Here is a 9423-nt window from a genome sequence, read left to right on the forward strand (position 1 = left end):
CAGGCTCTCCCTCTACCCCCAATCCAAAGTCTCCCCTCCCCATCTTTCTTATTCTCACAGCATCCTGTCCTTTCCCTTCATAACAAATATCACAATTCATAAATATGGCATAAATATCTATGTTCACTTCCGCAATGTCTCTCTCCCCTCACATTCCATGAAGACAGAAACACAATTGCTCTGCTCACCATTAAAGACTCAGTGCCTAGTACGGTGCCTGGCACACACTAGGCACCCCAACATTTGATGAATGAATACATGAATGCATTAAAGAAACAAAAAACACCTCCACCTCCCCTTACTTCTAAAAGTATCATATATAATTTTTAAATTACGGTGAGTTATGACATTTCCATTACAGGTTTGTTATTTTATGCTCTATTAGAAACGCCACGCGACTCCAGGCTCCTATAGCAAACACAGGTTGAAATGTGATCAATCAAGAACCCATCGGGGCTTCCCTGGCAGGGCAGTGGTTGAGAGTCTGCCTGCCGATGCAGGGGACACGGGTTCGTGCCCCGGTCCGGGAAGATCCCACATGCCGCGGAGCGGCTGGGCCCGTGAGCTATGGCCGCTGAGCCTGTGCATCCGGAGCCTGTGCTCCGCAACGGGAGAGGCCACAACAGTGAGAGGCCCGCATACCACAAAAAAAAAAAAAAAAAAATAGAACCCATCAATAAACAAATACAAAATCAGTCCCCATTCCTGTATACCAGCAACACCAATCAGAAATGTGTTAAACAATTCCGCTCACAATGACCATAAAAACCATAAAGCACCATGGCACAAGTCTAACAGAAGACGTGAAAGAGTTTTTACACATAAAATTATAAAATTTCATTGAAGGACATAAAAGACCTAAATCAATAGAGAAGTATATCAGGTTGCAGACCGGAAGCCATGAGACCATAAAGATCTCAATTCTCTCTAAATTTTTATATAAACTGAATGCAATTCCAATAACACAAAATTTTTGAAAAATAAACAAGTCACATGCTTGGAGAATATATGTGCAAGTTAACCTGTGTGGAGGGAGCGAGAAGAATGTGATGTGCGTTTGACTCATCAACTGACACAAATATGGAAAACGGCATTTTGTGTGAAATCCAGTAATTTAACTATTATGGGTATGCAATGTTACTTCCAATGTTTTGACTCTTTCAAATATTTTCTCCATTTTAAGTTGTGAAACAGTAAATGCTACAAGTTCAGGAAAGCTGGGTTGTGAGAGATGTGTAGGGGTAATAGGTAGAGAGGGGCTTCCAGGGCGAAGGAAAGATCCAGGAAAAAAATAAGGTAAAAAAGCAGAAGACATGTTTCAGAGAGAACCAAGTATGGCTCACAGAGAACACATATTCCCATAGAAAGCCAGACAGTGAAGGATCTACAAACGGTACAATGAAGTGACTACAGCAGTATTATCTACACAATGATCCTGCCAAAAAGTGGGACACCGGTCACATAAGTTGGGACGTGTGCATACCCTATCTCCCTCTTGGAGATCCACAGTGCACGGTCACAAATAAAAGTCCGCCTTCTGTAAAGAAGAAACTTATTTTTTTAAGTTTATTTAAAGAAACTTGTTTAAAATGTTGTTTAACCAACACCTACTTGCCCAAGGAACGCTTTTTTACAGTAACGTGTACAAACTTTTCATGGAACAACCCACTTTGGGAAATGCTGTATTCTAGTAAACCAGCCTTTTAAAGGTCTGAACCAGAATAGAGGTTTAAGGGTTTGAAAATAAAAGGCAACAATCAACCAAACACTGTAACTGATTAGATGGATGTAAGAGTCACAGAAGATAGAGAAGTCGGTGATGCTTCTGAAATCCAAAGTCAAGGTGATGATAAGAATGCTATTAGCACAGTTACATCAAAGACGGTCAACTGTTAGGTAATGGGCACTAAGCGTGGATTTTGATGGGTTTGGAGAGACAGTGAGATATTCCCCTAGAAAGAAAACTGAGCAAGAAGTTAAAAGCCTTGGAGTCCAGTGTCAGATCTGACCCTGGTTAACCTTTTGAGCCTGAGCAGTTCTCAGATACAAGTAAGTAGTTATGGTGGTGGCCTAAAGGCCCTTTCAACTTCATCCCTCTACCATTCCAAAAATTAAACATTTGAAGTCAAAATACCAATACAGTCAAGTTCTACCTTTAAAGGAGGTGTGAAATGTTTAAATATAGGATACAAATAAACAATTCAAGAATCTGAATATACGAGTTTAAATATATATGGATGAGAGGTTTTTAAGAGATTATGCAATTATAGATGTTGAAGAGAGAGCCCCAAAACCTACTAAAGCTATGAAGTCTAACTCCAGCCCCCTCCTCCAATGTCACAGAATACTTAGTACTCTGCTTCTGCAGAAAGCAGATTCCTGAATCTGACCCAATGTGGCAGTTCATATATTTTTATGAATACCTCTCAACAGCCTGAAGAGTTCAAGCAAGTGAGAACTCTTTGCGAGACAGCTCACCACATCAGGGGTAAATCACAACTGTAGTCTACTTATTACAACTGTAAGCAGACTGCATGAGGAATGCAAAAAAAACGAGCCATGCAAATTGGCCTAGGCCCAATGTTTATAAAAATTAAACTTTTCCTAAAAGCATTTAGGCAGGGACTCTAAAATGAATAAAATAGTGATGATCCCTTTGAAGCCCTTTCAAAGGAAAGAAGGAGCAGCTAGGACTGGGCCTATTTGCAACCTGAACGTTGCAAATAGCGCTTCAGAGTCTAATAATATAGAATTTAAAAGGAAGCAGCACTGAGGGAGGAGAGAGAAGGTGCACAGTGGCAAAAGTAAGTGGGGCCAGCAGGAGGTTTTCAATCAAGGTTTTTGGTTTGTTTTTAATTTGGGGGTTGAAGTGTGCAGAAAATGCTTTCACGAAACCAGTGAAAATGAGCAGGCAAATAATATGCACACACACAATAATGAAACCAGTAACGAATAACCTGGTCCGTTCCATTGTCCTTTCAATGCAATTTTCTAAAGTCTCTTCAAGGATGCTGAATTCTTTTTTTTTTTTTACGAGTTTAAAAACTTGTACAATTTTGAATTGTATTTTCATTTCAACACAGCAAAATGAAGCCATCTGTGTAACTTCAAAGCATCTGGAGTCCACGCAGGATTGATCAGAAAGTCCCTGGAAAGCAGAGACCTGGTCTCCTCCTGCCTCTCCAAGCTATCTAGGAAAGCCAGGCACCTGGTATTTTTAGAAGCTCAGCGTTGGTTTATCTGATAAGCAAAGGAAGGATGTCAATTTTCACTTATCTCCAGACCTCAATTTCAAAAACTGCCTATCTTGGACGAGTATAAATTCTATACCAATTCTTTTCTTCCTTGCCTTGTCCAAAGTCTTATCCCCTAAGTTCCAGCTCTGCAATGGTGCTCCCACCAATTCATCCACATGCCTCAGACCCTGAGCTCTGACTGGATGACCAGCAGCATACTGTGCTTGAAAAGCCTGGAGACCAGAGATCAGACAAACCCCCTGAAAATCCCCAGAAGGCCAGCAGATTCCCACAGAGAAGGCAGTGACCAGGAGAGGGTGAGAAAGACAACCAGGCAGGGCTGGCTCCTTGGTCTCCCACCGGCAGGTTGAATCTTGTTTCACCACGTCCTCCTCACTTGGGGGAGGAGAATAATGCAGGGTTGCCAAGCACAAGACCCAGAAAAAAAAAGAGCAACTCAGAAGCATTTGAACCAGATCCTCAGCCCTGGTCCAACCAAGGACACACGCAGGAACCCTGACTCCAGGGGACAAAGGAAGAGAGAGACTGTCAGGGTGGGCTCACTCTCTAACTCTGTAAAACTCACTCCTTAAAGTGGCCCAGAGCTTCCAAGAACACTGTCCCACGAGGCAGCACGTTGTTCTGTAAAGCACACAGTCTTGGGCTTGATCTCTACTAGCCCTGGGCACGTTACCCAACTCTCCCAACTACAGACATCTCCTACTGAAGGAGAGCAATGAGGCTTAAATGAAACAGGCTATGGAGAGAACCCAGGACGCAGCATGACACAGCGCAGCACCCACTACTTAATGACAGCAGCATGAATGTCACGTAACAAAATATAATTCTTTGGGGACTTGGCATTTCTTGTCCACTATGCAAATATGCCTGAAGTCTATGAACAGCCTTAGTGGGGTTGAATCAACAGCCATGCTGAACCAGGATGAGGAAGGTTGGGACGCTGGCAGGTGGGGAGGGAAGAAAGCAGGAGGACACCAAGGATTTGCTGTACACCAGGGCCGACCATGTAATTCAACACCTTCTCCCATGGAGTGGTACTTTATACACCCTCAGGGTCCAAAAAAGGATCCTCTCCTCTCTCCTCCGGCAACGAATTCACCAGAAAGAGGCTTCCTAACATCCCAACCAATCCTTCAGAGGCAGGTGTTCAGAGACCGGACCCCTTTAGCAACATCAGAGGTTGGGGGAAATAAAACCAAGGACAAAGAAGGAACAGGCATTGTTTGGGTTCCTCCCACTCTCACGCTTTTGTCTCAGTAGCATGTGTTGGCGTGGCCTTGGTCACCACGGCTGTCACAGTCATCTCACCAACATCCACTCTCTGGGCACACTGCGCTGCCCTGCTACATCCTTTGATACACAATGGATTTCCTTTGCTGCTTTTTAATGCCTAGCCTTGCATCAACTGTGTGCTTAATACAATACAAATTGATGAAGACACTGGCAACTGAAAAGAAACCTACGACAGGTTAGAAGAGCATCCTTCATCCTTCTCATCTGGTAAGTTGGAAAGTGCTCCCTGTTAGAACTCAGCAGACCACGTGTGTGCATCCCCTCTAAATATCCAATGGATGAGAATCTAATGGCCTCAGGAGACAGAAGTTACTGCACCTACACTACAGTCTCTGAAGACCCCAAATGATGTCTTGGCTTGAAATAATTAAAAAGTAACAGTAGAACTTTCAGTCTTCATAGTCTTAGCTTAGGAACAAAAAAAACCAATATTGACTTTTCCATTTGCCCGGGAGCATTCTGAGAAATCCATAAATAATCGATGATGACGCCAAGTGTTCGAATCCACTCTGCTCCTGCACTCGGCGGTCACCCCTGGGTCAAGGTCAGGAGACTCCTGCCTGGCACCATACTCCATTCCACCCCAAGGACGGATACCACTTCCATTCCACTTTCACGTGGATGCCTAAGCTTGTTCACTTCCCCTGTGGGGAAAAGATGAGCACAGAAATCCTGTGGAATGTGTGTTCCCACAGAGCTCAGAAATGTGATGATGTCAGAGGATATTGTAAAGAAAGACCCTTGACACTTCCCTAAGGAAGAATGTCTTCTGTAAAAGGCGACTGCCAGGACAAAAAGCATGTGCTGGGAAAATCTACGGCCTGCTGCTGTGTATGACTCCAATTCTGATGTCCCACTTCCTCTTTATAATCACATTCCTTCCCTCCTTATTCCTCTTCTAAAAAGACACTCTGGCATTGGGTCTCAGTAAAGAAGCAAAGTGCAGTGTTCTAATAAAGGCTGGGAGATAAAAAGGGCTAAAATAGATTTCAATAAATATCAAATGACTATAAGTCTACTCCATTCCACCACTTTTAAATGTCCCCTCACCCCAAAAACACACTTATTTTTAAACATTGGCAGCCTAACTCTTTAAAGTTTCATTCACTTAAAGTTTATTCACACAGGCCATCAAACAGCAAAGCTTTTGAACAATAATACAGTTTGAAAAGTTGCGATGTCACTAATCTAGCCTTCCAAACCTATCTCACAGTGGTTTTTGAAAAAATCAATTACGATAATATATGCAAAAGTGATTTGCAATCTGCAAAGGGCTAATCACATAATCAAACTGCTGTCATTCCTAGTATTAAAAGATATCATACCATACAGTGTGGACCTTGGAATCAGAGATTGGAATTCAAATCTCACCTCTACCCCTTACTAGTTACCTACACAACTAGGCAAGTTACCAAACTCCCTGGGCCTCAGTTTCAACTGTAAAATGGAGATAATACCCACTTTACCAAGTTGTTGTGAGGGTTAATAAAATAATGTGTGTAAAATCCTTTTCACACAGTAAATACTAAATGACAGTTTTAACTACTGTTAGGCTGTTTCATTAAAATCCAAAGGTCCAGCTATTGAAAATAGCAGAAGGGAGGGGGACAAGAGAAGAATCTCACCCAAAGGAAGGACAAATGTTAAAAACCTTTAACATCCTACATTCTGAGGATTCCCCTCTTGGCCCACTCCTACACCCCACTCCTTCCCCACTGTTGTCGGAAGCTCCTCGTTGCTTTGCATAACTGCGAAGCAACCAGGGAGAGTCAGTCTTTACCTCCAGGCTTGACAAAGTGATGATTCATCCCATCCCGTGAAGAGGGTGCAGTTTGCAGCCAGCCTCATCACACATGGGGAATCCATCGATCCATCGGACGGCCTGCAGCCAGAGACCAACTATTTAAGAGGCTTCCCCATCCATGTCTTTGGTAGCAGTAATCTTATGCTTTGCATTTTGTTTATGTATATTGCAATGAGTACTCGGGAGGAATCCAATTGTGCTATATTTTACAAAACAATTCACAACATAAACGAAAAGTCCAAAATGGCAAGACAACGATAACGAAGGAAGTCTCCCTCTGTTCGCTGCCCATGACACAATGTTTTGCCAGGCAGTGTGTTAGTTATAACGACAAACAGCTTGACGGTTGGACAACATCCCACCTCAACTGCACATCATAATGGCTCTGGAGGACAAATCCCACTGTTTTCCAGCCTGGCCTGAAAATCTGACCACATCCTCCAAGAAAAAGACAAACCCTCACGGTAGCTGGTACAGCTCTTTTCCATTACCGCTTAGTGGGCAGGAAACATTTTTTTCCCCCAGGAGTAAGCTCTTCATTCCCCTTCTAAGATTAAGAGACTTTCAAACTTGGTTGTCTTAAAATGAATAGCCAATGCGGTGGTTCACCGGTGGGCCCTCAGACTTGCCGAAGAAGCAGCTCTAGGTCATTTCCCAGCCCTGCCTCAGCCAGACTACTACAGCTGAATGTCTCCTCAACTATCACCACAGTAATTCTAACCTTCAGCCCAGCTTTGGGATCCTTCCACCAGTGTCCCATAGGCACAAACCATGAATGCCTGGAAATGTCAGCCTCCTCCCAAAACGGTTTTGCTTGGAATACTCCATTCAAAAAACACTCATCATTCAATCCACCCTGGCTCCCTCCTGAGGTCAACCAATCCTCCTGGGCTTCTTGATTCCAATCTAGGAAAGGGTCACTTAACATATGCCCAACACATTACATTCAATTCTACCTCCCCCTAAAAATAATTCCCATTCACCATAGTGGCAACTGTTCCCTTTCCTAGTCCAGATGACCCACATTAGGGGAGTGAAAGCACAGAAGTCACGACTCCTCAACTGAAAACCCAAAGGGTGGTGTGTATGATGTGTTTTCTGGGAAAGACTGTAAAGGGTTTTTCAATTCAGTGTTACCTAATCTGATTCATTTATTTAGCAATGTCTAATTTTCTAGTGGTTTCCCCCCCAAACATTCCTGGAAAATTGTTTTACTCTATTACAACGGAGAAAATTATTCTATGTCAAAATCAATGCTATAAAATCTGCTTCCTACCCATTCAAGCCAATATCTACTAGCTACAAACACGGATCCACAGGCACATACATACACACAAATACCCTGATTCATAGCCCCCAAAAAAGTCTTCTTCCATCGTAATTAAGAAGATTTGATTTCAGCAAACTAACACTGAGAGCGCCTAGAAGTCAGGGAAGTACACAACTTGTTGAAGCAATAAACGCTCGGCCGCAGCCTGAACAAAGCATTACAAATAAGCTCCAGAAACCCACACAGCAAGCCCTTGGACAAAATGCTGTGTGTTTGTAATCAACTCTCCAGTGCACTCACATCACCCACTCCCCAACCCTCTGCCCCGGCCCAGCAAGAACCCTCCAGGACTCCCGTTCCTAATCTGGTTTCCATTCCAGCCCCGCCCCCTCCCCTTCCCTCTCTAGGACCGTGAATCAATCCCATCCCGGGCAGGAAACGAGACCCAAGGCAGCCCCCTCCGCTGCGGCGGAACAAAGGAGCATAGCTCAGCTGCACGCGCAGGATGCCCCGTCGGGTCCTGGGCCCCTTCTCCCCCGCCGCTGGGGCACGCCGCACCTGAACCCCACTCCCCAGGACGCCCCATTGTTCTCCCTCCGCTTTCCTTCCCGGAGGAGGCCACCCCGTGTCCTTCCATAGAACCAGGGGGCCAGGAAACAGCTGTGGGCCAGAGAGATGGAGGGGTGTGGGTGAACACCAGGAAGACCTGAATTCCACTTTGCCCACAGGTACGAAGGGGATGGGGCAAAGTAAGAATAACTTAGTTTAGCGCCCTCTACTCTCCCACCCGCCCCCGAAGCAACTGCGGAGTCGCGACCACCCTGCCCGACCTCCAGCGTGCGCGGTTCTCGTCGCAGCGCCGCCTGGCCCCGAGGAGAGACCGCAGACGCCGCTGACCCGTGTCCCGCGAGCTGCGGCGGGGCCACGGGGACCCCGGGCACAAAGGACCGAGCAGGCAGGGCAGGGGAGAGAAGGAAAGCGCTCGCACTACCTCGCCGGACGCCACTCCGCCTCCTTGTCGTCCTCCCTCTCCGGCGCGCTCCGGGACGCTGGCCCTCCGCGAGGCTGCGGGGCTCCCGCGCAGTTGCTCGCCAGACGCTGCTGGCGGACGCTGCCGGCGGACGCTGCCCAGCGGCTGCCTGCCCCTCGCGCCCGCGCTCCCACACCACCGCGACGCGCGGCGCCCGGGTCTCCAGTGCGCGCCCGGCTGCAGAGTGCGCTGCCGTTGCAAAGTGCTGCGCTGCGGCTGGAGGCGCCCGGCCACTCCCCTCTACCCCGAGGGCGGAGGGGCCGGCCGAGGGGCGGGGGCGGCGACCTCGCAGCTTGGGATTCGCCCCTCTGAGCGCCGGCAGGACCGGGAGCCGCCGCCTCCCAGCCGACTCACCTCCAGCCGCCCGGTGCCGGCGGCACAGCGCCCCCCGGTGAGCGCGGGTGCAGCCTCCGCCCCCGGGGCCAGCCTGGATGGGGCAAGGAGTGGAAAAGAGGAGGAAGGAGAGGCGTCCCTCCCAGCCCCACGGAAGGCACAGCCCTTCTACCTTTCTCACTCCCGGATTTATTAACATCAAACGACAAATACAATAACTGGAGAGGCAAGCCAGGGGGAGCGGGCCGGGGCGGAGGGGGTGAGGAAGGGGGCCGCGGGGAATCTGGAACCCAACCTGTGGGCAGATGTCAGCAGAGAGTGGGAGTGTTCTCAATTGTTCCTTCTCCCTTAGACCAAAAAAAGTTTGGATACCCAGGAATATCGGAAAATATTAATTTGACCGAAAGGGAAAAGAGTGTACTGAGTGGCAAAGTGT

The 9423-nt window shown here is 46.9% G+C and overlaps 1 protein-coding gene across 4 annotated transcripts in view; it reads right to left on the reverse strand.

The window, feature by feature from the left end:
* Nucleotides 1–8819, reverse strand: part of MYO1B (myosin IB) — a 183156-nt gene extending 174337 nt beyond the window's left edge. Inside the window, exon 1 of one of the 4 annotated variants that reach the window (XM_027125466.1) lies at nt 8616–8819. The gene's annotated coding sequence lies outside the window, so the exon portion shown is untranslated. The remainder of the gene's footprint in view (nt 1–8615) is intronic. The other 3 variants (XM_027125472.1, XM_027125477.1, XM_027125485.1) reach the window with 3 other exon arrangements.
* Between the last annotated feature and the right edge of the window lie 604 nt (nt 8820–9423).

Source organism: Aethalodelphis obliquidens, unplaced genomic scaffold, assembly GCF_003676395.1.
Source record: "Aethalodelphis obliquidens isolate GAN/ISIS:26980383/991018 unplaced genomic scaffold, ASM367639v1 scaffold2, whole genome shotgun sequence".
Taxonomy (NCBI): domain Eukaryota; kingdom Metazoa; phylum Chordata; class Mammalia; order Artiodactyla; family Delphinidae; genus Aethalodelphis; species Aethalodelphis obliquidens.